The sequence below is a fragment of the Mauremys reevesii genome, linkage group 9, assembly GCF_016161935.1.
Source record: "Mauremys reevesii isolate NIE-2019 linkage group 9, ASM1616193v1, whole genome shotgun sequence".
Taxonomy (NCBI): domain Eukaryota; kingdom Metazoa; phylum Chordata; order Testudines; family Geoemydidae; genus Mauremys; species Mauremys reevesii.
In genome coordinates, this window is record NC_052631.1 from 25,425,778 (window position 1) to 25,452,982 (window position 27,205).

The following is a 27,205-nucleotide window of genomic DNA, read 5'->3' on the forward strand; positions in this document are numbered from 1 at the left end:
ATCCATTTTACATAGTCAGTGGTGTAAAGTGACCAATTTGTGTGCATCAGACCACTAGTCTCTGAAGCATGTTCTATCAAAAATTACTTTTCGCGTGTATTTTTTAAACAGTAGATAATCCATTTGAACTTTAGCCAACATCTTAGGGTTTTTGGTAAATGCACAATGGGAAATAGCAAATGACAGGAAATCAAAAGGATGTAAAATATATTTAGTGCCAAATTTTGCCCTCATGTATGCAGTTGCTGTTTGCCAGTTTAACTTCTGCAAGAGTACATCAGAAATTGTCTCAGTTGCATAGATCATCCACTTAAGCCTAAATTCTAGACCCCTATAAAAAGCACAAGTAAATAGCCTTTGATTAAAATCAGGCCGCCAAGGTGAAGAGTACAGTGTATGCTCCCAAAGGATGAGGAGCCAATGGACTGATATCTGTGCATTAAATTCCTGTCTGTGTGGCAAGGGTAAGCCAGTAGATGTATATATTCATGAACTCATGGCAAAGCCAGCTCCAGGCACCAGCCCAGCAAGCAGGTGCTTGGGGCGGCCACGGGGAAGGGGTGGCACATCCAGTTCTTCAGCGGCAAGACCCTCAGTCCCTCTCGGAGCAAAGGACCTGCCGCCAAATTGCCACCGAAGACTGCAGTGGGGGCAGGAGAGTTCCCACAGATCACAACCACGGTCTTTTTTTTTTTTGCTGCTTGGGGTGGCAAAAACCCTGGAGCCAGCCCTGACTCACGCACCCTTTCAAATTTCTTTTGCACTGTTATAAGAAAGGCAGTCTTCAGTCTCGCATTACTATAGTGAGACATGCAGCAAAATTGTCTTAAGCTGCCTGGGCCCATGGAGGGGAGGGGAGGGTCTTAGATCTTAATGGGTTCACTGCTCAGTTGCATAATGCACACTTAGTGTTTGGTTTTTTAACCCTTAAGAAAACAAGCCAAGATCCATCTGGGACAACAGTTGGGGTAGAGGAATGGGAAAAAAGCTGCCAAAAAGGGTGAACTGGTGGGAAAATAAAGGACTAACTCAAAGTGTCACTTTTGCTAAGTGACAGAACAACTCCACAATGACCAGCATAAATTAACTGTGCCAATGACAGGTATAACTTGATCTTTAAACCTAAATTTAACTTTTAGCTTGCCACCTCCCTCCTTCATCATATTGATTATTGTAACTTCCTCCCCTGACCTGTACTATTCATATGGTCTTCCTCCAGTCCATTCAAAATGAAAGGCCAAACGCCTTATTTCTTATCCATTTTTCTGACCAAGTCAATCATTCTGAATCATTTTATTGTCTTCCTCTTCTTCCACCTCAAGTTCAAGCCTCTCATCCTTACCTGAAGCTCTGCCACTCCTTACTTATCTAAAGGTGTGACCGGGTAACAAACACCACATTTCTCCCACTCCAACAGTGAGGCCAAGTTTGTTATCCTATTTGATCAACTGCCTTGTTTTCTTGCACACAACTCTCATTGAAAATGCAATGGGAACGGGGGGGGGGGGGGGAGGAAAAGGGGCAATTTGCCCCACAAGAGTTTTTTGAGGCCCCTGGAGCAGGGTCTTTCACTTGCTCCAGGAGCCCTGGAAAACTCTTGCGGGAGCTTCTTCTGCTCCGGGTCTTCGGTGGCAATTTGGCAGCGGGGGGTCCTTCCAGTACTTCGGAGGCTGGTCCCGGGGCAGGTCTTTGGCGGCAATTCAGCAGCGGGGGGGTCCTTCCACCCCAGGACCCGCTGCCGAAGACCCCAGGCCCCTGAATCCTCTGGACGGCCCTGAATGGGATGGAGTCTCTCCCCATCAAGGCTCCATTGAAAACACCAGTCTCTGTTTAGACTCTAGAGAGTCTTATTTGTTTCTATTTTCAGATTGATAATAAAGTGAATTTTTAAACTGATTCAGGAGCATAAACACACTGGATTAAAGAGCAAGTGCAGGTGAAGGCTAATGTTATTATGCCACACACAGTCATGTGGTTTATGAACGCTCTTCTTCCCCTATGAATTTTGACTCTAAATGGACATCTTCCCTTCTCTATATTAATCATTTTAATAAAATTTAGCATTTATGCAGAAACCTAGCAATAATTTTGTGACCTAAATTGGACTACCTACTTTAAGGCCCAATCCAGGAAGGTGCTGAGTACCCTCAGTTTCCATTGACATCAACTACAAGTTACTAAAGGCCCAGTCCTGGAGAAGAAATGAAGAGATGACTTTACTGTAAGTCAAAGAAATGTATTTAAAAGGAAGGATGGTCTAGTGGTTGGGGCACTGGCCTAGGATATGGGTTCAATTTCCTGCTCAGCCCTGGACTTTGTGTGACCTTGGACAAGACACTTAGCACCTCTATGCCTTAATTCCCCATCTGTAAAATGAGATAATGCTTCCCTAACACATTAAAGGTTATGTAGTGCTTTGAGATTGACAGGCGAAGAGTACTATATAAGAAAGAGCGTTATTACTGACTGAAAACTGGTTAGGCCCTTATTAATTTATTCTGCAGTTTCTGAAGCACTCGTTTTAGCCACAAACCGAAGAACCATTATTTTGGTGGGAAGCAGCACATTTTTAAGGCTCCCCCACCCTCGCCATACAACTTAGTTTTGCTGGAATATCACCCCCTGCCTTCACCACATACTTTAACTCCTAAGTACATCCAGAGTACTTTAAATTGTTGCAAATAAATTTGGGGTTATTTTATATTTGATCTATGATTGTATAATCAATATTTAATAGTTATGCAAATATTCATTGTATAACAGATACAAATTATAAACTCTAAGTTGTTTAACCATTCACAATTTATGCGTAAGGGTGGTGCAGGTTTAGACTAATGGATTAAGTAACCAAAGGATACACAGTAACACATTAAAAAAAGTTCTGTTTAAAAATGAATGAGCAGAGGCTTACAGTTTTCTAACCCAAAATTCAGACTGTTGCTTCTGAAACTACTTAATAAGCAGTTGGAGTCCCATTGCATATATGACATAGAATTTGTCACTTAGGCATGCCAATGTAAGACCTAAAATCATTAGGGTGCATCACAATGCCTTTTTAAAAAAGGCTGAGAAATACACACCTATGGGCCAAAATTATCTGAGGAAATGGGAAACAGTATACTTTTGCTTTTTGGAAGTCAATGAAACGTGACAATCTACTGCTACTAATTGCTCAGCATATTAAGATCTGTAGGGACCAATTGATACAAACTTGAAGTAATTAAACAATTATAGTGGAATCAGAAGGCAACTGTGAGATGAAAATGAAAATCTAAGATTGAGAGAGGAGTGAGACAAGGTTGTAGAATGTCACTGACTTCATTCAAGCACTTCTAGCAAGAGGAAGTTAAAAATCAGAGAAACAGACGACAGTATTAAGTTAAATGGATGAACATTTGCTAGGCAGATGATAGTGTGGGGCTGATTCAAAAGAAGGTCTGAAGTTAATGGAGATTAGACCATATTCATAGTTAGAGTTGAATATTGACAAGACAAGCTATAGTAGTATGCAAGAATCTTGGGAAGACATGCAAAATTCTAATATGGCTGTATAATTTACAGCAAATAAGAAATTACTGTTACTTAGGAAGCATCATTATAGACGATAGGATACTCATGTCAGCACAGAATAGCAAGAACAAGAGATGTTCTGAAAGAATAAATTCTGAAGACTAAATTCTGTCTTGAAAATGTACATTTTGTTTGTGTTAAAGTATGGTTGTGAAACATGGACATTCAAAAGAAATTACTTTCTAATTATAGTTTTATACAAGATATCTGAAGATATCAGACCATGTAACCACCAAAAAAGTACTGGAGCTTATTGGAACTCAGCAAACTAGTCAGATCTTATGAAGAGAGATTTTATTTGAAGAACACATTTTAAGAGGTCTAGTGGGTAATGCATATTTATGGGCACTGGAAGAGAAAGATGATGATGAAGAACAGGAGGCAGAAAAAGAAGATTGTTCATCTACAATGTGGTGTCCTGGATGGATCAAAGAACTATTCATCCACAAAGATTAGCAGAGGGATCATACAGAGTGGGCTACAACGCTTTCAAACCTCCAGTAATGGAAATACCCCTTAAGTAACCTGTGTGTCTTCAGCAAAGTTACCTCAGGAATGTATGTCCTGTTTTCATCTTTTGTTTGGGGAAGGTAGGCTCCCCCAGTCTTTCCTCTGGCTATCATTTGCACTTTATTTCCTATTTCACTTGACACAAGCTATGGTACTTCTGAACTGGGCCAGTGTTTTGTACTTTTATGCACCCATTATATTAGCAGATTCTTTTGGGATTGCTTAAGGAGTATCCCTGTCAAAATAGTCAGCTTGTTTTCTAACTACTAGCTCAATTCCTTTCCCTACATATTCTGCATAGAATAAGCCAAATTAATCCCAGGTGTGTGTCCAGTGAAGTTACACCAATGATAAATTTAGCCCAGAGTCATTCTGTAGTCTTGTATTTCTGAGATGCACATGTCCCATGTGGTGGTCTTCCTATGGGAGAGAGCAGATTTGTATACAGCTCTACTAATGGCAAGGAAAAGCTGTATTATAGTTTATAATACCACATATACACTGCAAAAAACATTTCTATCACTAAGCATTGTGTTGAACTGCTGCAGGCAGCTACCTTGTCACTCTGCCTGGCTTGCACTCCACTGAGATTTGATCCAGGACTGGGGATAACAAGTAACTGTTTCTTGATGCTGCTGGGGGCTACCCTTAAACCATGCCTCCCAGCTGTGCATCCCTACCCCTGCCCACACTCTCAGTGTAATGCTGGGACTGTATAGCACAAGGACATTTTGTTTTCTGTGGAGGACGTTTGTATTTTGATTTATAAAAACATGCCAAAAAAAGCACCTAGCCCAGGCCTTTACCAGAATTGGAAAAAACACAAAAACAAAACACCCACCCACACTCAAAACCACCACCAAAGGGAAAACAAGTCAGCAGCTGCTAATCAGCTCAATCGGAAAAGAAAGGTGGTTTTAGTCTCAAACTACAAAAAAATTGTTCCAAACAGAACTTCTTCCATCCCAATCACGAGCCCTTATCAAACTCCTTCCTCTTCAGAAGCAGAGGTAAACTCAAGGTTATTTCAGAGCAAGAGGTGTGTGTGGGGGGGGAGTGGGCTCCAAAATTGAGGGCCCCCTCATAGAGACCACCAAATGCAGCAGCTCCTCCCTCTTTTATACCACAAGACTCCATCTCAAGTCCATTTGCTGCTCCTCATGTGCTATGTGAAAGGTAGGAAACATGCTTCTGGAAAATCATTCCCACCAGAAAACCCTTCCCAGGTTGGAAGTCAGAATCCTGTGCTAGGCAAGGCAACTCCCAGAAGAACTGGCAGGGTTGAGAAGAGGAAAGCCATTTAACATCCCTTGAGGGGTGGTGCAGAGGGACCCATCTGTCCCTTGGAGTGGGAGACAGGTTTTGATGTTCCCCTAGAAGTCCCTTGAGGGAGCAATATCCTGAGATGGGGTAGCTGAAAATCTAGGTAGGCAACAACAGCAGACCTCCTTCTGCAGGCATAGTCTGAACTAAACCCTACACAAACCACATTATTCAGATTCTCAGCTTGGGGTCTAATTAGGTCTTATAAGATATACCACACATCTGTTTGTTTGGGGATCATTTTCAGTCATTTAGATGATTGAGTCACTTTGCATGGGAGTTCCCTCATGTGGAAAGGAGGGGAGGTCCACTGCTCAGAACATTTTAGATTGGACAAGAGACTAGAAAAATGTCCTGTAAGAAATCTTGGCTGGGAGAGGGAAATGCCTGTTAGAAGTTAGAGACAGCCTAAAACACCTATTGATCTATGAAGTTAGATAATCTCTATTAATATTCTTCTTTAGATACTTTAAATGTGAAAAATTTAATAACTAGTTCTATATTAGCTTTCATGCAGAGACAAAACAATTCTGTGCTGCATTGCTTAAAAACGACTCCATATGGTTTATGCTGGCATGATGAGCTCATTATGGAAGCGTAAAAGCATAGCTGATGGGCTTCAATGCACTGAGGACACTAATACAAGGTATGACTATAGCTAATTGCACACACACCCCTCCAAAAAACACTTTCAGCCATACTGCACAGCCTCTTCCTCCCACAGATAAACTCTTGTATTCCTCCCACATTAGGAAGCCTAGAATGCAGGAGTGGGAGGAAGGCCAATTGACCTGGCAATGATTGAGTTTACTGCCTGTTACCCTGCTTTTGTGTTATTGCTCCGTCTGGGCTTCCTCTGACCATTAGGCCCAGATCTCCCAAGAATCCTGTCTAATCTACTTTTTTGTCAGTCTTCTGTCCATTAATTGAAATGGTTAACTAAACATACCAGATATATAATTAGTGTAAGCAGCACCCACATGTTCCTGTAGATGTGTATCCATATGTACTTGCCTTTCCTGTCAATTGACAGCACTGTATTAAAGCCTTCCAGCCCCTTAGTGACTATATATTTGAGTTCTCAAGGATTAACATCTGGCTTTTAAAATTGGTGCTTTAGGGATTTATTTCAGGAACCTGTACTAAAAATATACACCAGTATTAATAATCCTTTTATAATCCCAGGAATCTAAAACAATCTGGGGAAATGGGGAAAATCCTCATATTAGAGGTCAAACATGGATGGGTGCTTTTGTTATCGCACAAAAATGCCTAAAATATTGACTGATTTTGCACTGACTTACAATCAAAACAAACATGGTGTGTTCATAGGTAGGAAGCATTTCTTTAGTTTGTGCATAGCATGTTTCAAATTGGTCATTTAAAAAAAAAGTCTTTAAATGGAGTGAAAGTGTAGAATACAAATTTATTCAGATGGAAAATCAAGAACCTGCATAGTTAGGTATAAAGGGCTCAGCTGAGAATCTGGCTCATAGTAACCCAGGACCAAATTCATCCTTTGTGTAATTCCTTGGATGGCACCCAATTTACATGCTGTATGGAACTGGCTAAAGATTTTCAGTCATTGTTTGTGAATGTCTTTTCAAAAGATGTATTTTGTAAAGGCACAAAAAAAAAAAAAAAACCCCAAACCCACAACCACACATTGCAACAAGGTGGCTTGCCGATTAAAGGCTAGAGGGCATGTCGCTAACCAACTCTGATTAACCCAGGTGTACCTCCATAGTAGATTAGCTGCTTCCTTACAAAGATCAGCAGGAAGTTGCACTGAAGGATAGAAAGGTCAGTGGACTGTAAAGAGAAAGGAGCAGGGTGGGTAGCAGGCTCCTGCAGGGCACATTCTGGCACCTAGGGAGTTAAGGTCCAGATGGAGTATAAACTTATGCTCTGGTAATGAACTATTTTGACCCTGCAGAGAAAGCATTTTCAGGGGAGTACAGAAAGGGCTTAGAGCAAGTAGTCTCCAGCAGAGAAACTTGGGACTAAGGGCACATCTATGCTGCCTGCACCAAAGTGCTGCACTGTAATTCCCATGCATGGACACTGTGGACCTTTAAGTTTGCACCCGCAGCATCCACACAGAAGAGTTACACTTTGAGGTGTGGTGCAATTCGTGTCCCCTGTTCTCTGCACTGTGGGGCAGTGTAGACATGCCCTTAGACCACAGTGAAATAGAGAGGCTACCGTAGGCTCCAGCAGAGAAACTGGAGGAGTGAGGCAACAGGCAGGAGAGGTTGAGGAGAATGGATGACTTGAAAACTTCAGTTTGAATGTTTGATAACTTATAGCAGCACCCAAGGAGGGATGGGAATGGACAAAACCGTTTTTAAGTTTGAAAAGCAAACAGTGGGAAACAGAGGCAGCGCACTGCAGAGTGACCTCTGGCTATGAGGGGGTGCTTGGGAGACAGCAGACCCTGTTACTAACATCTTTGTAAAATATGCACTATATGAAGAAAACAGCCTAAACCTCAAAGGATGAATTTGGCTTAGGAATGTGACCAAGAATGACTCTGGGCCACTGTACATAATAACTTCTGTATCTGTTACTACTCAATTTTTCAATATACTAAATATTTAGCATAATATGCTAAAACCTTCAGTAATCCTTTACCTACTTCAGTTACATAAGTATTTTTTCATGCAATAGTCTAATGAAGTGACCTTCAATTATCATTAAAATGCACATTGTGTTCTGATCTTTTACCGGTAACCAAATAGTAATTTTTAGCTGCCTCTTACAATTTCAGCAGGGGAGGGGACATGTTAAGTGTGCATGACTTGACAGAAAAGTCAGAATTACACAATAACCATGCTGCATATTCTTGACTGGAACTCATGTACTTCTCACTTACACATCCTGCTTAAGGCCATTTTATTGCTAAAAATAAAGGTTTTTATATAGGCTCTTGATTGGAAGGAACAGAGCTGAGTTTTATTTGCCTTAAGTCTGATTAACCTGGTTTAAGTGCCTCAAGTTTGGCTTATCTACTTAAGATCTTTCTTATATAAGTATATACTGTAAGCCAAACTTGAGGCACTTAAACCAGGTTAATCGGATTTAAAGCAAATCTATAATTATGCTAGTGTAAGAAATTGTTTCCTCTTGCATAATTTTTTCAGGAAATGTTGATCAGGCACAATAGAGAATGTTAAAAACCAAAGGTGCATTTCCTATGACTCTTGCAGATTTATAAGGAAAAAAGATAGTGGAGATTTAATTTATCCATCAATTGAAATAATTGCTTCCTATTTGTGACCCATTTCTGTTGTAACATTTAATCTTTACTGTAAGCCACACATGGATTACTTTAAGGGAGATAGTGAATCATTGAGCACTTTTTATTGTTTTCCTTCTGTATTGCTTTTTCAGGCTATCCTAGTGTAGTGCCTAAAAGAGGGAACATAATGAAATACGGCTGCTTTTTGCTCCCTCCTCATGAAGCAGTGTAGGTATTGGTACTGGCAGTCTTTCTCCGTATCTCTAAATGAAAAGAGACAAGGTGACAAAGATCTGAAAAACCCCTTCAGTCTGATTCTCTAGAAAAGAAGTAAAAATGACAGTAGGAGAGGAAGGAGTACACTGATTAAGATAAGAAAACTTGTGGGTAGACTTAGACTATGTACCTATTAATTTAAATAGAGACTTAATTCCACGCATACCTAGTCATTAAGGCATCCAGGCTCCCTTCACTTCCACTAGTGAAATGGAGTTATAACCTGAGGAGCAGGCCATAGGGACACATGTTCTCTAAATAGTAGCAGAGGGGTAGCCATGTTAGTCTGGATCTGTAAAAGCAGCAAAGAGTCCTGTGGCACCTTATAGACTAACAGAAGTTTTGGAGCATGAGTTTGTGTGAAAGCTCATGCTCCAAAACTTCTGTTAGTCTATAAGGTGCCACAGGACTCTTTACTGCTTCTAAATAGTAGGGCATCCTCTAGAACAGTGCTTCTCAAAGTGGTAGTCCGCGGACCGGTGCCGGTCCACGAGCCATCGGCTGCCGGTCTGTGGCGAGTTTCCTCATAAGAGCATTGAATAGGATAATAATATGGCACCAGTCCCTGGCACATTGGAAAAAAAATTGCCGGTCCTCCACATCAGATAGCTTGAGAAGCACTGCTCTAGAAAGCCATTGCAAGCCACGTATGGATCAAAAAAAAAGAAAAGGGGGAGAGGGGAAATCCTGCCAATCCTCCATCAATCCAAGAACCCAAAGGAAGGGAGGGAGAGTGCTTGTCAGTTACCACCTGTACTGGAGACTAGATACAGGGGCGGGAAATAGTAAGTTGCAGGGTGTGTACCTTACCCAAAAGTAAGGCAAGCCAGAGCTGTATGGAGAGGGACTGCAGGAGGATAGAGCTGCTGTGCGGGGGAGTTTATGTATTGTTACTCTGCACCTTTTGAAATATGCCCCTTGCTTGGTTTTTCTGGGTGGGGAAGGGGAAAAGGGGTAATTTGAGTCAGTCATTCCTGAGAATGTATAGCCAGTTCATGTTTAATTTGTTTTGGTAGGCTTCAGGCTGGGGTTATTAGGGAAGATTATAGAATAAAGCTTTCTGAGATCATGTGCTATGTTGCTATGGTAATCTTTTAGGATTCTAGTCTGGCTATGTTCCTATGGTTCAATGATCACTGTTTGTAGGGAAGCATGTTATGAACCAATTGGAGGGACCTCTATAGCTGCTCTATAGGAGTAACTATTTTCTGACTATGAATAGCCAGCATCCTCACCTGAACTAGGTAACATCAAGAAGTGGCGACTTCAGTTCTCACTGGACATGTTTCACTTTCCTCCACCCCAAAGTTTGTAATTCTTACTTAAGTTTGTTTTATGCTACTTATTTTCACCACTATCCACAGTGAAACTTCTATCTGAAGTTATAACTTGAGCGGGGTAAAGATTTTTCCAACCACATTTTTTTTTTCAGTGAAAAATGCAGGTTTGGTGATATGTGGACACTTTGGGAATCTGTGTTGATTTAGTTTAATTTATTTTTCCCTCAAACCAAAACAACTTAAGAAACCAAAATCTTTTGTTCTGACATTTTCAAAATGAAACGTTTAGATGTGTTTAAAAAAAACCTTTCCTTTTTTTTTTTTAAAAAAAAAGAAATTTTGAAAAAAGTTTAATGTTTTGTTTTGGGTTAAAACAAAAAAGTTTTGGACAGTTTTATTTTTAAAACTTGTTGATTTGCCAAAACTTCCAAATTTCATTTTTGATTTTATCTAAAACAATTTTTTTTTGAATTGTCAGTGTACTAAAAAAATCCATTTGCCCAACCCTAATTATAACACATTCATTTTTGTACGGACAATTGCTTCTCCCATTGCCTTTTTTTTGTTAGGGACTTGATCCAACTGAACTTGAAATCAATGGGATTCTTTCCATCATTTTAGTGGGAGTTGATCAGGACATCTTACCTTGTTACAAAGCATCTTGACTTATTACCAAAGCAGTATCTTAGGCTGCTGCTAGGTGCAAAGTGTACCACATTCAGGGGAACTGTGACCTACCATGCATTTTAAGCACACTTTGCTATGTGTATTGCCTCTTTGCTACAAATGGAGCCCACGGTTTTGCTACAAATGGAGCCCACGGTTTTGCTAGACTCTAGTAAATCAAAGTGTCTAGCAAAGTGTCTACGACTTGGCTCAGTCTGTGGAATAGTATATTGTGACAGTACTTCTGTACTTATTTAAATTTTTAATTTACTGGAAGAATTGTTATAGTTCAATGGAGTCTTAGCAGTAATGAGGCTGATAGTGTAAGGAAGGGAGAAGAAAACAAATTCCCCATACAAAGTACGAGTCCTTTTGTTGTGAAGTACAGCAAAATACTGCATGGACCAGTGAGAACCCACTGAAGCAGTGGCATGACATGGCTGGGGTGAGGGAAATTCATTCCACTTTTGTGCGCATGTGCCCAGAAGCTATGAGTGGCTTAAGCTGTTTATAAAGAAGTATATGGAGGATAACTAGTAAAAGATACTGACACGTCTATGACCAGTAGTTCAAAGTAACTATTTAGTGGTATCTTCATTAGCAGAATGGCTCATCTTTATACAAGCTATAAAGCTCTTCGGTGAACACAGATAATCACCAAATGACAAAGGTTACAGAATATACAGACAGCCTATTTAAAGAGAAAAAAAAGGGTACTGGGATTGCCACTGGCCCTTATGTGAGTGCACGAGAGGCCTTCCCCTGCCCTTTTACCCTCTGTGCAAGGCCAAGCATAACTGTGCTCCTTGCAAAACGAAAGTGTAAAGTAGTGGTGCAAGTAGAAATCATTTCTTGCTGGCAGGGCCAGCTCCAGCTTTTTTTTGCCGCCCCAAGCAGCGAAGCGGAAAAAGAAAAAAGAAAAGAAAGCCGATCTGCGGCACTTCGGCGGGAGCTCAATCATGCCGCTTCATTCTTCAGTGGCAATTCAGCCGCGGGCCCTTCGCTCACTCTTCCTCTTCGGCAGCACTTCAGTGGCAGCTCTAAGAGGAAGAGAGGGACTGAGGGACCCGCTGCTGCCATGCTGTCCCTTTCCATTGGCCGCCCCAAGCACCTGCTTCCTTCGCTGGTCCCTGGAGCTGGCCCTGCTTGCTGGTATGCTACACTCCTGGGAAGGACATGGGGGGAGGGACACATGACCCCCCCGCCACATGCCTCCATCCCACCCCCAGCACCTGCTCTCTCCCTGTCCCCTCCCCATAATCTACATCCAACCCACATTACCTGGGGGCTGGAGGGGGGCTCTGTCCTCCCACTGCGCTGAAGACTTCTGCTGTGCAGACCCCAGGCAGGAGAGCTCAGGAGAAGCAGCTGCGTGGAAGGGCTGGGGGCGGGGCTGGGGCAGTACAGCTGTACCAGAAGAGTTGATGGCATGGAGCTGCCCAACGGCCCCACGTTCTGCTCCTTCCATCACTGTGGTTCCTGGGAGAGCCCTGAACCCCAGGGCTGTGCCAGGAACCACAGCAAGGAAAAAAAGCAAAAACGTCTAGCAGCCCCACACTGGCAGCTCCTCCAGTGTGGCTGCTGTCAGGGGCAGCAGGTTTGTAGAAATTTGGGTGGTGCCCAGAACCTACTCCACACCCACCAGCCTAAGGCTCTGGGAGGGAGTTTGGGTTGAGGGAGGAAGTCTGGGGTGCAGGCCATGGGCTGGGGCAGGGGATTGGGGTGCAGGACAGGGGGCTCTGGGAGGGCGTTTGGATGGGGGAGGGGGTGCAGGGTCTGGAAAGGAGCTTGGGTGTAGGCTCCGGGCTGGGGTGAGGGGTGCAGGCTCTGGGAGGGAGCTTGGGGATGGGAGGGGGTGCGGAGGAAGGGGTGCAGGCTCTGGGAGGAAGTTTGAGGGTGGGAGCGGGTACAGAGGGAGGGAGTGCAGGCTGTGGGAGGGAGTTTGGGGGTGAGAGGTGGGTGTGTGGGAAGGGGGTGAGGGGTGCAGGCTCTGGGAGGAGGTGAGGGGATACAGCCCTTACCTGAGACTCCCAGGCAGGGTGGGCTGGGAATCTCCATGTGCAGCTACCTGCAGGCGCTACCGCTGCAGCTTCCCATTGGCCACAGGGGCGCTTGGGGCAGGACACAGACCCACCCCACCCAGGGGCTGCAGGGAGGGGCTGGCAGCCACGTGGCGTGAGCAGGCAGGAAGCCACTCAGCTCTGCTGCACTACCAGTGGTGAGTGGGGCCCTGGGCTGTTTTAAATTTCCCCGGGGGACGCATGGGGTGGGGGCGCCTAGGGCAGAAGGCGGGGTTGAGGGAGAGACCTGGCCTCAGACAGTGCTGGAGCCGAGCCCCTGGTGCCTGGGCCCATAGAACTCGCCACCCATGGCTGCTGTACTGCCCCCAGTCCCGTGCCTCCCCCCAAGCTCTGTCCTCCAGTGGGGCTGCTGTACAGACTCCAGTCAGGTAGCTGCAGCTGCGTGGAATGGCTGGGGGCGGGCTCCTCCTGTATCTTTCTGATACACCGTACCAGTTATAAATGTCTTACTGGTATGGCATACCATACAGTACCACCGTACTTGCACCACTGGTGTAAAGGCTTCTCCATCCACACCTCATCTCAAAGGTGTGAGTCAAAAAGATTAAGTCTGGGGAGGAGGCAAGACCATGCCCCTGCTCTGGGAGTCAGGGAGGATCATGCTACACTGTCCACAAGAGCATAGGCAGAGTAAATTTGCACCATCCCCAGTGCAGACCTAGCCCTGTATGAACACTCCTTGGTTTCATTGCTGCTGTTGATTTATGATTATATAGACAGAGGGTAGAGCTGCTGAGGGGAATCACAACATTTTGAAGGTTTGAATTCAAAGGTATGGATTACTTTTTTAACTGGCATAGGTTTTCTCCAGTTTCAAGTACAGTATCTTTGAGTCTTGAACAAACAAAACTCAAGAATAAACTTTGCTTTCTCTTAACTTTCCTTCTAACATTTGAAAATTAAATTTGGAATCCAAGAAACAGTTCAAATTGACACTTTAAATGGACTGTGACCGAAGAATAAAAACTATGCCTGTCCCAACAGGTGTGATGCACAGTTGGGTGCACTACAAGTGGAAAGAAGTTCAGTGGAGGACAGAGAAATTCAAGAAAGGAGGAAGTTACATGGGTTCACATCAGGATATTTACATCTGAGCTGTATCACTGGGATATAATCCCTACATCTGATTGGCTTGCAGGGTCTTCCCACAGTCACAATAGATAGCAGAGCTGTTTATGAGCAGACCTTCAAAGTGTGTTCCAAAGACATTAAGCTCCTGATTATCTCTCAGCTGTTACAGGTTAGGGTGTTAAATTCTGGTTCTCCCAGGCAGAAGAAATGCAGTCTTAGTCTTCCTAAAAGTCCTCTGACACCTAAAGAAAAATCTAACTGTGAAAGCAAAGGTTGCCAAGGCAGGACTAAGACCCATGTTAATTTATAGCCAAGTCTGTGATATTGGCAGAAGAGTTTTCTATAGAGCAGTACATCCCGCGGCCCGCACCACTTCCCGCAGCCCCCATTGGCCTGGAGCGGCAAACCACGGCCAGTGGGAGCTGCGATCGGCCGAACCTGTGGACGCGGCAGGTAAACAAACTGGCCCGGCCCGACAGGGGCTTTCCCTAAACAAGCGGCATCCCAAGTTTGGGAAACACTGCTATAGAGGTTAAGCAATGACAGATCTTTGGGAAGTGGAGGCAATTGTATCTCCCTACCTGTTTGTACTGTGCTCAGTACAATGGGACCCCTGAGTGCTATTGCACTAGAAATACATTTTCCATTAGGAGTGATAGTTGGCTTCTAATGATAGGCTAAGGAGACAGTTCTGATGAACATCCCAAATCCCCTTATTCCAGTTGCACTGGCTTTTTTCCTCTGGTGCAAAGGCTTGTTTGGTTTTGGTTCTTTCACTACATAAAATACATCTACTATCTGTCATTTTTACTAAACAAAGTGTTAGATTCTGGACTGAAGTTTTGTTTAAGTTGTTTGTTAGTAAGAAACTAAATTATCCAATTTACGTCTGTTACTCTTTTAGCCTGAAAGTCAGTATTTAGCTATCTGTTCCAGAAATCAGATGTTCAGCAAGGATTCCCTGGCAATGACAATCCCTGGCTTGGTCATTTCTTTTGACTGGGTTCCCCTAAGTTTGCTGTGCCATAGAAACCTGTAATCTCAATAAATAATGTGAAACTAAAGGTAGAAAACTGCTCCAACTGCTTCTGGTTAAAGGGGGAACTCTGAAAGGTCACATGAAATTTTGCTGCACAAATTGTTTTCCCAGTGTTTTCGGGGATGTCCATCCCCTTCATTTCTGTAGGACAGAATTGTTTTTGCTTCAAGGCATATTGTGCCAGTTCCCATAAACTGCTTGCAGCTTGGAGTGCAAGAGGCTATAATAGCATTAGCTTTCTTTTACAGCACATTAGATTCAACTAAGCAGTCTAACAGACATACACTTGCTTTGAGTGGTTACTGTTTTTCCATGCATCAGGCATACACCTCTAGAGGCCTTACTAACAATGAGTGACAATTGCAAGACCAGGGAAACTGTAGCCAGATTCTTCTGTCATTTTGCTACATTTTTCTGAGGGATTGCTTTTAATGGCTATCCTGTTCTGCTGTAGGAGAACCGAGACTCTCAAAAGCTCCTTAAGTTATTTAAAAAAACAAAAACAAACAAAAAACCCATGGATTAAATCTATTTTAAACTTGCATATTTCTCCTGGGTACAATAATTTATGGACTAACCCAAGAGCCTTCAAGATGAGGTTCAGAAGATGGGGTTTAGGACAGAGCTGTAGCACCATAAGGTCTTGTGGACGATGAAAGCCTACTACATTTGAACTTAGCTCAGAAATTCAACTCAGACTTGACAGTTATTTCATGATCCATTAAGGAGGGATGGTGTGGGTGCAAAGCAGAAGACGTGAAGCGGAGACCAAACATCCAAACAAAATATAAATGCAAAATACTGGGTTGGATAGCGTCCTTGTCTTACTCAGATGAGCAGGGGAATAAGGGCAGCAAGTTTCCCCACTCCCACTCTTCTGCTCAGCTGAATAAGTCCTCCCTGGTCTAGTGCAGTGGGTCTCAAACTTTTTTTTTTTTTTTAACTGGTGACCCCTTTCACACAGCAAGCCTCTGAGCATGACCCCCCTAATAAATTAAACACATTTTTAAATATATTTAACACCATTATAAGTGCTGGAGGCAAGCAGGGTTTGGGGTGGAGGTTGACAGCTCGTGACCCCCCCCCCATGTAATAACCTCATGACCCCCTGAGGGGTCCTGACCCCCAGATTGAGAACCCTGGTCTAGTGTGACACTCAGCCCTTGCTTTTCAGATTCTCTCCCCTTTATGCAAATTGGTGGAGAAGGAATAGAAAGAAGGGCTACACACACCCTCACACCTCCCGGCCAATCTGTGCCCTATTTTGGGTTTTATAATTTACCTTATCCCCCAAAACCCAAGCAAGAGGACAGCAGCAGAGGAATTATGAATCCCTCCCTGGGGCTACTTCCTAGGGTGGTACAGCTACCTGCCACTCCTTCCTAAAGGGTGACCCACCTTTGACAATGTAGCTGTAGGGTTACTCTTCTGTCCCTAATACATAGCACAGGCTTCCTCTTTAACTAGAAGGGTGTCATCCCCCACCCCACTTCAATCACATTTGAAATAATACTGGTTTAAAATGAGGCAGAGCGGGTGGAGGGGGGGGGGAAAGGAGAAGGAGGGATTGAGCTAGTTTAACAAGCCAAAAAGTTTGCAAGTTTCACTCAACTTTGCTGTAGAGACCTGGGGTAAGCAGCTGCAGCTCCAAAGGTATGAATTGGGCCCTCTTGTTCTAGCCTTCATTTTGCCGGGAGTCACTTCTATTTATAATGCACACTTTGCCCCCTCGTCCTGCAAAGAGATCTGTGTGAGTGGACCCTTGTAAGGAGAAGGCCTTTGTCTGCAGCCATATTGTAAGGCCTAAAGCCTAAGACCTTCGTCTGCAGCCAGATTAAAAGAGCAGCCGAGCAGCAGCCATTAGCTGAGAAGCAGGAAGTCACATCCTCACATTGCATCTACATTACATTAAAACAATGTAATATCAGGCTATTAAGGAGGAGACCCTGTCCTAATGGCACTCACTATCACCAGATAAAGAAACAGATTTTATGATGGTTAAAGAAAACTTAGTTTGATAGCATCCTGTCTGTCAAGAAATCATTTATCAATTGTTGTGGTTGAGAAATCTTCATTTCGTCATTATGGTCCCCACTTCCCTATTGTTTGTCTTTATGGTCTCTGCCTGGTTCTTTAATTGTTTCTGTCTTAATTAATTTACCACTAGCAAAATTAATTATGTAAGGTGGTAGGATAGGATTGGTTAGATAATTTTATTACACTATGTTAGGATTGGTTAGTAAAATTTTAGTATAAGGATTGGTTAAGGTACAGCTAAAAAGGACTCAAATTTCACTATATAAACTGGGGTTCAAAAGGAAGTTCTTTGGGAAGCAACTCCAGGACACATCCCCAAAGATCAGAGTGTTGAGGTCTGGCAGCTCTGCCAGTGACACTGTGCAGAAATTGGAGTCCCCCAAGTGGACCTATCCTATCTCATAGAACTGGAAGGGACCTTGAAAGGTCATTGAGTCCAGCCCCCTGCCTTCACTAGCAGTACCAAGTACTGATTTTGCCCCAGATCCTTAAGTGGGCCCCTCAAGGATTGAACTCACAATCCTGGGTTTAGCAGGCCAATGCTCAAACCACTGAGCTATTGGCCATCAAGAAAAGTTCATCTGTCTTATTGGGAGTAGTGAGCACTGTATGTGTAGTGTGTGCATTCTGTTTTTGGTGATTGTTAATAAATAGAGGTTATGTAGTATATTACTGTGTAAGGCTCTTTCACTGGTAAGAGACCTCATAAACCTGCAAAAGATTAAGCTCTGAGTCCACAGGGAAAGGGTATTTGCCTGGAGCCCATGGAGGGGTAAAGTTAGGTGCCTAAATTAAGAAGGTTACACCTTGAGCCCTAGGAACTGGGTAAAGGTGGGTGCCCTTGAGTGTGTGAGTAACAGAATTTGTCACGGGTAACACCCTTACCCAGCTGGGGATCCTTTACAAGATGGGTTTTGATTTGTAAAGTCTGACATTTTTCAAAATATTGTCCACGTTGACAGGTTCTAAATGCAAGTGTCCTTTAAAAATAAGTGGAGGCAGCCCTTAAATCTTTAGCGTCAGTGGATTGTTTTCCCATCTGAACACACAGTGTTTTCCTACTGCAACAAATAAGCTAATTTTAGCCCAGTAGCTTGTTTGGAGATTCTTCACACTCTTTCTTGGCAGAGTGCACAGGCATGTATGAGCAAGTCAACTTTTCTGAGGAGTTACATAACCCCAATAGACTGCATCTTTCTTTAGCAAACAGGAAGCCTGATAATAGTGTTGAAGTATGTGTGTAAAAGGTGGAGTACAACCAGCGAGTATAAATATTATCCGATGCGTCTAATCTTTCCCCTCTAGTTCCCAGATGGCTGGGCAGCTGCACACAGGTAGCCCAGTTCTATAGACGACTTTGTAAACGTACATTGATGAATACACGTGCACTGTATTTATCCTCACTGTTCATAAGAGAAGGCACTGGCTGCTCATGACCTATGCCTGGCAAAGCATCAAGGAAGTTTTGATATCCTTATTTAATGGCTATGTGGTGAAACCCTTCCTCACTGAGTAGGACCTTTTCTGTCAGTATTCCAGTTGACTTCAGTGGGACAACACATGGCGTAAGGTGCTATTCAGAGTAACAATTTAGCCAGAGCAGATGGTGTGGATAAACCTCTGTTTTTGCCTATTTTGTATATTTTCAAAACTCTTGAAATAAGAGTAATGTACTATAATCTGGAATTAGAGTGGAATTGTAGGACAAAATGCATTCACAGCTGGTGTAAGTAGGATATTGCCCAGAGGGTGCAACTCAGTTGTCTTCAGTTTGGCCTCCTAAGTATTTTTCCCTCTTCCACATTCCTATGAATACAGACCCTGCAATGGAGCAAGAGAATAGACATGCAATAAAAATCAGAATTTGAGTTACTGTTACGAGGCAGGATGATAAGTCTTTGTTTGAGTTGCTAACTTGCTGTTTGTGTTATCTGGGTCAGTTATTTTAAGGTTCCATCATTTGATAGATTTTTCTTCTTCTCTGAAAGTGGAATACTGTTCGCTCCTGGGCTGGCAGTCAAGAGAGTTTTAGGTGCACATCAAGGGGGTGATATAGATTAAATATAATGATGTATCCAATTTGGAAGAAACACTGACTTAAAGCTGCAAATGTATCCATTTTGTGATCACTTCTAAATACCTAGTAACTGGTACCACATCAAAGAATTTGTCAGGGAAATTTACCATCCACTGTCATGGCAAAGCCAATAATATTAGAAGTGTGCTCATATACAGCTCTATATGTAAGAATGCATGATGGACGATCGGTGTTAGAATCTTTACTATAACTATATTCGTAAGGACAGGAAGTTAAGAGCAGTGCAGTTAGGCTATACTAAGTTATTAGAGACTGCATACAAGAGTCACAAAAGGATTTAGGTGCCTAACTGCTACTTTGGGTGCCTAAATCCCAGAATCAGGCCCCACTCGATTCACAAAACCTTGCAGGCACCTACTCACTTGGCACCTTAATTTTTGCAGTAAAAGCTCACTAGGTACCTACATTTGTCTTTCAGCATATGCACTGCAGCCTCACTCTAGGCATCCAGATGTTTAAGCCCCAGAGCAATGCATAAACGAGGGGAAGATAGGTGTTCCTTTGCCTAACTCACTTGCAGGGCATGTTTAGAGGGCCCTTTACTGGGTTGCACCCCAAACAAGCTCACAGAAAATATCTGAAGCGGGAGGCCCTCTCTCATAACTTTTAGCCCAATGATTAGAGAACTCACTCACCCACATCTTGGGTAAGTACAAATCCCCTCTGATCCTGAGGGGACAAGAGACTTGAACAGAAATCTGCCGCGTCTTGTTTTTAAGAAAGGAAAAAAAGTGATCCAGGAAACTACAGGCTTGGTAGTTTGACCTCAATTGTATGCAAGCTCTTGGAACAAACTGTGAAAGAGAACGTAGCTAAAAGAGAGGAAAATGGTAATTGGGATAAAATACAACATGGTTTTACAAAAGGTAAATGAGACCAACCTGATCTTTGAGAAGGAAATGGATTTTTTTTGTTTACACAAAGGAAATGCAATAGATCTAATCTACCTGGATTTCAGCAAGGCACTTGATACAGTTCCACATGGGAAATTAATTTAATTGGAGAAGATTGACAGTATGAGAACTGAAAGGTGGATAAGGAACTGGTTAAAGGGGAGACGACAACAACAGGTCATACTGAAAGAGAGGTTACTAGTGGAATTCCTCGGAGATTGGTCTTGGGACCTATCCTAAGATTTTTATTAATGACCTTGCACAAGAAGTGGGATTGTGTTAATAAAATTTGTGGATGACACAAAGTTGAGAGGTAGCCAATATATAGGAGGACTGGAATATCTTGCGAAGATCTGAATGACCCTGAAAACTGAAGTAATAGAAATGGGATGAAATTTAATGTGCAAAGTCATGCAGTTAGGTCCTAACAACAAGAACTTTGCCTATAAACTGGGGACATCAGTTGGAAGCAACAGGAAAAAAAACTGGGTGTATTGGTTAATCACAGGATAAATATGAGCTGCTAATGTGATGTAGCCGTGAAAAAGGCTAATGCAATCTTAGGCTGCATCAGTTGATGCAGGTATTTCCCGTAGAGACAGATAACTATTAGTACCATTATATAAGGTGCTGGTGAGATCTCATCTGGAATAGTTGTGCAATTCTGGTCTCCCATGTTAAAGATGAATTCAAACTGGAACAGGTGTGGAGAAGGGCTACTAGGATGATCAGAGGAATGGAAAACCTACCTTGTGAGAGGAGACTCAGAGACTTTGTTAGATTATTCAAACAAAGGCTGAGGGGAGATGTGACTGCTCTCTATAAATACATCTGAGGGATAAATACCAGAGAAAGGGAGGAATTAAAGTTAAGCGCCAATGTTGGCAAGAACAAGTGGATATGAATGGACATCAATAAGTTTAGGCTTGAAATTAGATGAAGGTTTCTAACCACCAGAGGAGTTAGGTTCTGGAACAGCCTTCCAAGCGAAGCAGTGGGGCCAAAAAATCCTAACTAGCTTTAAGACTGGTCTTGATAAGTTTATGGAGGAGATGGTACGAGAAGACTGCCCACAATGGCATGTACTGATCTGTGACTGCTAGTAGCAAATATCTCCACCAACCCGTGATGAGATGCTAGATGGGCAGGGCTCTGAGTTACTACAGCGAATTCTTTCCCAGGTTTCTGGCTGGTGGGTCTTGCCCATATGCTAAGGGTCTAACTGAGACACATATTTGGTGTCAGGAAGAATTTTTTCCCTGGGTCAAATTGGCAGAGACCCAGGGTGTTTTTCACCTTCTTCTGCAGCATGAGGCACTTGCAGGTTTAAACTAATGTAAATGGTGGATTCTCTAAATTGAAATCTTTAAATCATGATTTGAGGATATCAGTAACTCAGCCAGAAGTTAGGTGTCTATTACAGGAGTGGGTGGGTGAGGTTCTGTGGCCTGCCATGTACAAGAGGTCAGACTAGATGATCACTATGGTCCCTTCTGGCCTTAAAGTCGATGAGGCTAAAGTGTCTCCTAACCATAGGCGTATGGGGTATTCTCACGTGGGGCTCCCTCAGTCTGTCCTGTTCTATTATGAAAAGAGTCATTGGAGATGGCGGAATGGATCCTGCAATGCATCTACCACATGTGGGGAGTATGTCCACCACGCTATAGCGTAATTCTTGTTTGCCCTCTCTCTCTCTCTGGCATCACCCTAAGATGTTTTAAACTTTAATACAGTTTACATTTGAACATATTCAAGATGTAATGTTTAAAATACGACAGCTTAGACCCTCCGCTGGTGTAAATGCTTAGCTCCACTGACTTCAATTGAATGACAATTTGAGGATCTGGCCCATACTCTTTAATCTCAGTTTTTAACAGTAAGGGGCTCTGGAGAATTATTATTTTATCTCCCAGGAACAGCTGAAAGGCTAGGGATTTGTTCAGTAGAAAAATTCTGGAGTCTTTTACAGTGTTTGTGACTAGGAGTTATTGCCATCTGAGTTCAGTTTGATGACATGTGTGAAAAACTAATTCCCATCAGACAAACGCCCACATTAAGAAAACCTCCACATTTGGCAGCCAGGCTGACACTCTACAGGTTGATCCTTGAGTGAGTATGGACACTGTACTGCCCACTTGCTTGTAGAGGTGGTCAGTCTTGAAACATCTCGGGCCCCTGTTATTTCTCTTGTGGACAGCTAGATTACTGCAGTGTACATGGTGGTCAGTCTCTACCGTTAAGAATTAAATTTCACTTTCTAAATAAAAACATTTTTCTACCCACAAGTATTGGTGGCAATTTTTGTTAATAACTATGACCTATCATGTTGCAGAAGAAAAAAAGCACACTGCATTTTCTGAATTAGATTTCCGAGTAGGGGTAATCTAATACCTTCATGCACACTTTGCTTTAAATTTAGATTTGCTGAGTTAGGTAAGAGTATGTAAACAGGCTCTCAGGGTCTTATTTTATTTTTGTAAGTGGAGATATTTTGTTCAAAATAATGCAATATTATTCTCTAGAATCACAAGTAATCTGATACAACCTTGCACACCATTTCAAATTATTTTCTAGCTTGTGATTTATAGTAAAACCTTATGGTAAATTCTAATTAAACTCAAATCACAGTTTTTGTTTAGCTATGTCCCAATTTGACTGTTAAACTGATCAAACGGAAACTTAACACCCTGTTTTGAATTTTGTTTTGATCCACTTGCATGGCTGAGAACTATAAGGTAAGTTAAAAAGAAAGTTATATGCTTCAAATATTTGCTGTAATAGAAAATGAGGTAGTTAGCACAGTATAGTAGTTAATGTATTACTCTGATTAAGCCTTTTCTCTCATTCTCACTCTGTTTAGTGAACGAAGAGGTCCTAATGCTGTATTCCTAAAATCTGCTCATCTGGTCAGCATTAATAACTAGTGACCAGCAGGTTATGAGCAACATCCCCTGAAGTCAGTGGGGCTGCCAAAGTCAATGGGATTTTCCCCTGCTCACAGCAGCATGAGTAAGATTGGTCGCCGGGGCTTATAGGCCACATCTAATTTGCATTTAATGAAGTAAATTGCTGCTGCCTCATTGTTAACATGTAGGTGTGGCACATTAATACTACCAGTACGAATAATGTTCCATTTTGAAATGAGATGCCCTCTTGGATTAACACAATCTAAAACTTGTAGTTTCCATAAGCTGCACCTCCATATTAATGGAGGACAGCACACACAAACCACATGGTAGAGGTCTGATGGTTCATTTGGCTACTGTGCCCTAACATATTCTGATCATATGCAACTACATTTTAAGCAGCTACATGGAAAGCAACAGACCAGTTTTCCCTTGACTGATGAACATTTTAATTAGTTCTCAAATAGTGCGTAGGAATACTAACAGTTGGGATGGGATGGGAACAGCAAAAAAGTTAAAAAGAAATCTTAATCCTAATATTTATGTGCATTGTCCAGACTTGGTGATTCTTTGGATTCCACTTGGTCTAATATTCATGCACTGTTTTCTCTTTACTGCTCAGCAGCTAGTTTTTGCATTTGTTCTAAAGAAATCACATCTCAGGAATCTTAAAATCAGCAGCCATTTCATACAAAATCTTCATGAATAGGATGTCTGGGTGTGCCAAGAACTTTTCTTAGACATACCCATGCAGTGTTCGGTATTTAATGGTTGATATTCACATTTTTTTTAGTTTAAAAACAAAAGGCCCATACTGGGAATTTAGCAACAACAAGAGATGTGTCTGACTGAAAGGCCTGATAACTAAATTCTTGGTGAAATGGCATCATGTGCCACACAAAATTAGACAAAGATTTTTTGCCCTACCACTAAAACAACATTTTCTTGTCAGAGGGGGCACTCTGATGCAATTTACAAAGGGAAAAGTATTCAAAAAGGTTCACATGAAAGGAGAACACTGTGAAGATCAAAAGGGATTCTTTTTTAAAGACTTTCTAATTTTGACCTTTGATCAGCAGGGAATTTAAAGATGAGAGAATGTGGATGTAAATGTGATCTTTGTGCCCTTTATTTTTCCTTTATGATGTATACAAATAGTCTCATATTTTAGGCCTTACTTGTCACTGTGCTACTCTATTTTGACAGCAGTACAGCATTAAAGCCAGTGGTGCTATGTTGGTATAAAAATGGAATAATACAGTGGTGAATGGGGTTCACTGTTTTGGTAGAGGTCTCTTGCTCAGTATAAATATTAGAAATAGCAAATACCAGTGAGAAGACAAAATCATGGGGGAGAAAATATTGAGACCTCTTTCATGCCTCTACAAAGGAGTGTCAGTTGGCACAAACAATATTCTATAATCTGTGTTTGAATTTTCTATTTTGCAGTTCATTTTTAGCTACTGAAAACCATTTAGGTTAATGAAGTTTGCCTTTTGTTCTCTCTTATGTAAACCAAGTCAAATATATACACAATATTTAACAAGCAAAACACTTGTAACAGGGTATTATCAACTGACATTTTACATTAATCTGGGTTTTCTCCAAACATACTTCAGATTAGATCTGCCATCTAAAGATACTGGTCCTTTATTTAGTAGAGCCTGATCCTTTGACTTTAATGGGAGTTGGACCAGGCCTTAGTCCAATTAGCACTACAAAAGATTAATTAAAATTTTGAAGTTATATTTCCTGAGTACTATTCAGCAAGGCTGCTTCTGAATCTAAGCAATACCCTGCTCCTCCTCTCCTCAACATCATACTCCAAAGGAGGGAGGAATGTTAAGAACAATTCTAAGAAGAATTGCCTCCAATTTATCCCCATCAGGTCCCAAATTGGGGCATTTAGCCATTGGCCTGAACTGGGGGCAGTGTGGATCTGCACCACCCTGGGGAGCACAGGGGGCGAAGTCACAATCACTCCTTTTTGTTGCCTGGGTGCATAGGGGCGATGCATCTTGGACAGCCCTTTAGGGAAGTGAAGACTACTTCCACCGCTCCAAGGAGATGACAGGGCATGACCTTGCTCATCCTTGAATCAGTGCAGGATTACGGTTGGGACAAGATTTTTTCCTTTTTGCTAGTCTATCACAAACAGGGTGGGAGCCACCAAAAGTAAAGAATGCCATATTTTAGTGCAGTGATTCCCAATGCCCACTTTGTTTCTGCAGTCTCATCTCTAACATTGTCTCCCTGTCTTCCTGCCCTTTCCACATGTCCCACTGCTCTATCACCTCTTCCATACTCCCACAGGCCAGTGTTCTCGTCTCTCTTACCCCTTTTCACATTTCTCAGGTGCTCTGTTTTTTCCTCCTACTCCTGACCCCAGTTTCCTGAAGGTAAGTAGTGTTTGTCCTAGCAGTTTGCCCTTTACATCCTAGGCTAAGGACCAGAGTTCTTTATTTTGAGCATCAAGAAGATGTTATCCCTTGTACTTTGGAACAGAGGGCATAGCTCTGAAGACACTGTGGCAGCTGCCGTCTATTCGTAAATCATTCTGGGGTATTTCAGATTTTCCTCAAGCAAGAATGAAGCCAACAAACACCAGGCAAAGGTGCTCATCTTCCAGGTGTTATGGAAACGGGCACTTCTACAATCCTGATTAGCTGGAGGGAGAATACTGCCTGAAAACCATCTGAGTGTGGAAGCGTAAGAACTGTGCTTGAGACTAGGGCTTTGTGAACTCTACAGGATTCAGCTTGCCAAGAGGTTTGCAAACTGAACCCTGCTTGATTCTCAGGAACCCACAGCAAAGTGAATCCTGGAGGTTTTTCTTCCAACAGCCCTTGAACTTCCAAGTGGAATCCTTCAGGCTCAACCCCTTCCCATGGCCAGCTACTAATAAATTAAAAGAAAACTGAGTGTCTTTGCAGTGTATAAGCTTAGTTTGTGGTCCTGTTTTAACATGAGTTAATTGCCGTCTAAGTCAAGTTAAAAACTACATTACTGTAGCAGCTAGTCTAGATGCTCCACACATCTTTGTTTTATGGTAGGCTTGCCCCAGGCTATCTGAAGCCCTTCAAAGGCGAATGTATGCTAAGCATTTTAGGGTGTATGAAATAGGATTTTTCCCCTTGCTAAATGCTTGCAACTATTGCTTTCCTAGCTCTTTCTAAGCCCCCTTGGTAGTCTTCTGTTCTTCTCCTAGTATACGCTGTATTTTGGGTTCCAATGTGCAGGACTCTGGGCTGAATTACATACCTGCCTTTTGGTTATTTATACAGCTTTTTATTTTTTAATCAAGCTTGATACTAAATACTGAAACTCCAGTATTTGTAAGCTAGGGTGATCTGGAGGGTAGCGGGTCTCTTCATAGCACCAAACTTCATCAAATCACACACTTTAGTTGAAATTCACTCTGGGATTTTAAAAGATCTCATTTTAAAAAGACAAATAGTCACCAAGAATGTTAGTTATACCCAGTTAAAGTAACTTTTGAAAATAAACTTCCTTTGATATTTGTGTTTTGGTTTTTAAAATCTGATAAAACATGGTACACTCATAGCTGTGCTATTAATCATTTCATAAGATTAACATGAAGGCAAGTTAATTTTCTTTGAGAGCAAGCAAAATGGAATTTATAGGTGAATGCCTTATTTTCATTTTAAAATCAAAAGTACATAGCCAATTGTTTGCTCTTCAGAATATGATACAACAAAACCCCATTCACAGATTATGAAAATTCTGTTTGTTGTCTCCCCCCTTCCTCTAAATGTCTTCTCTTGTCTTGCTACAGTAAATGATCATTTCTTAAGAAAGCCTTTTCCAGTTAACATGACTGTTCTCTGGAGAGAAATTGCTGTTAAATCTTTTGTTTCTATCTTTAGGGAGGAGTTAAAAATTAATAGTGGTAAATCCCTGTTGGAAAAGATTGACCTAGAATAGGTTGCGGGTGAATTATTCTTTATCTGAAGTGTTTGTGCATTTCTTGGACAGGATCCCTTATGATTTTATAGCAAGGTGTTGGAAATTGTGAAAGAAGGCAAGCCAGGCTGCTAAATTCATGATTTGCTGACATTGGGGAGTAGAGTGTGCCTGATGAACAGCATCAGTGAGACTGTGTGAGCAATTACTGCAGGGAACAATTCAGAACTGGCAGCGAGATGGACTAGATCAGCTACTAGGTCATTTCCATTAGCTATGGGTCAGGTAGA

At 42.1% G+C, this 27,205-nt stretch overlaps 1 protein-coding gene across 1 annotated transcript in view; it reads right to left on the bottom strand.

The window, feature by feature from the left end:
- P2RY1 (purinergic receptor P2Y1) overlaps positions 1-27,205 on the bottom strand; it is a 78,281-nt gene that overhangs the window by 33,181 nt on the left and 17,895 nt on the right. The gene's annotated exons all lie outside the window — the stretch shown is intronic.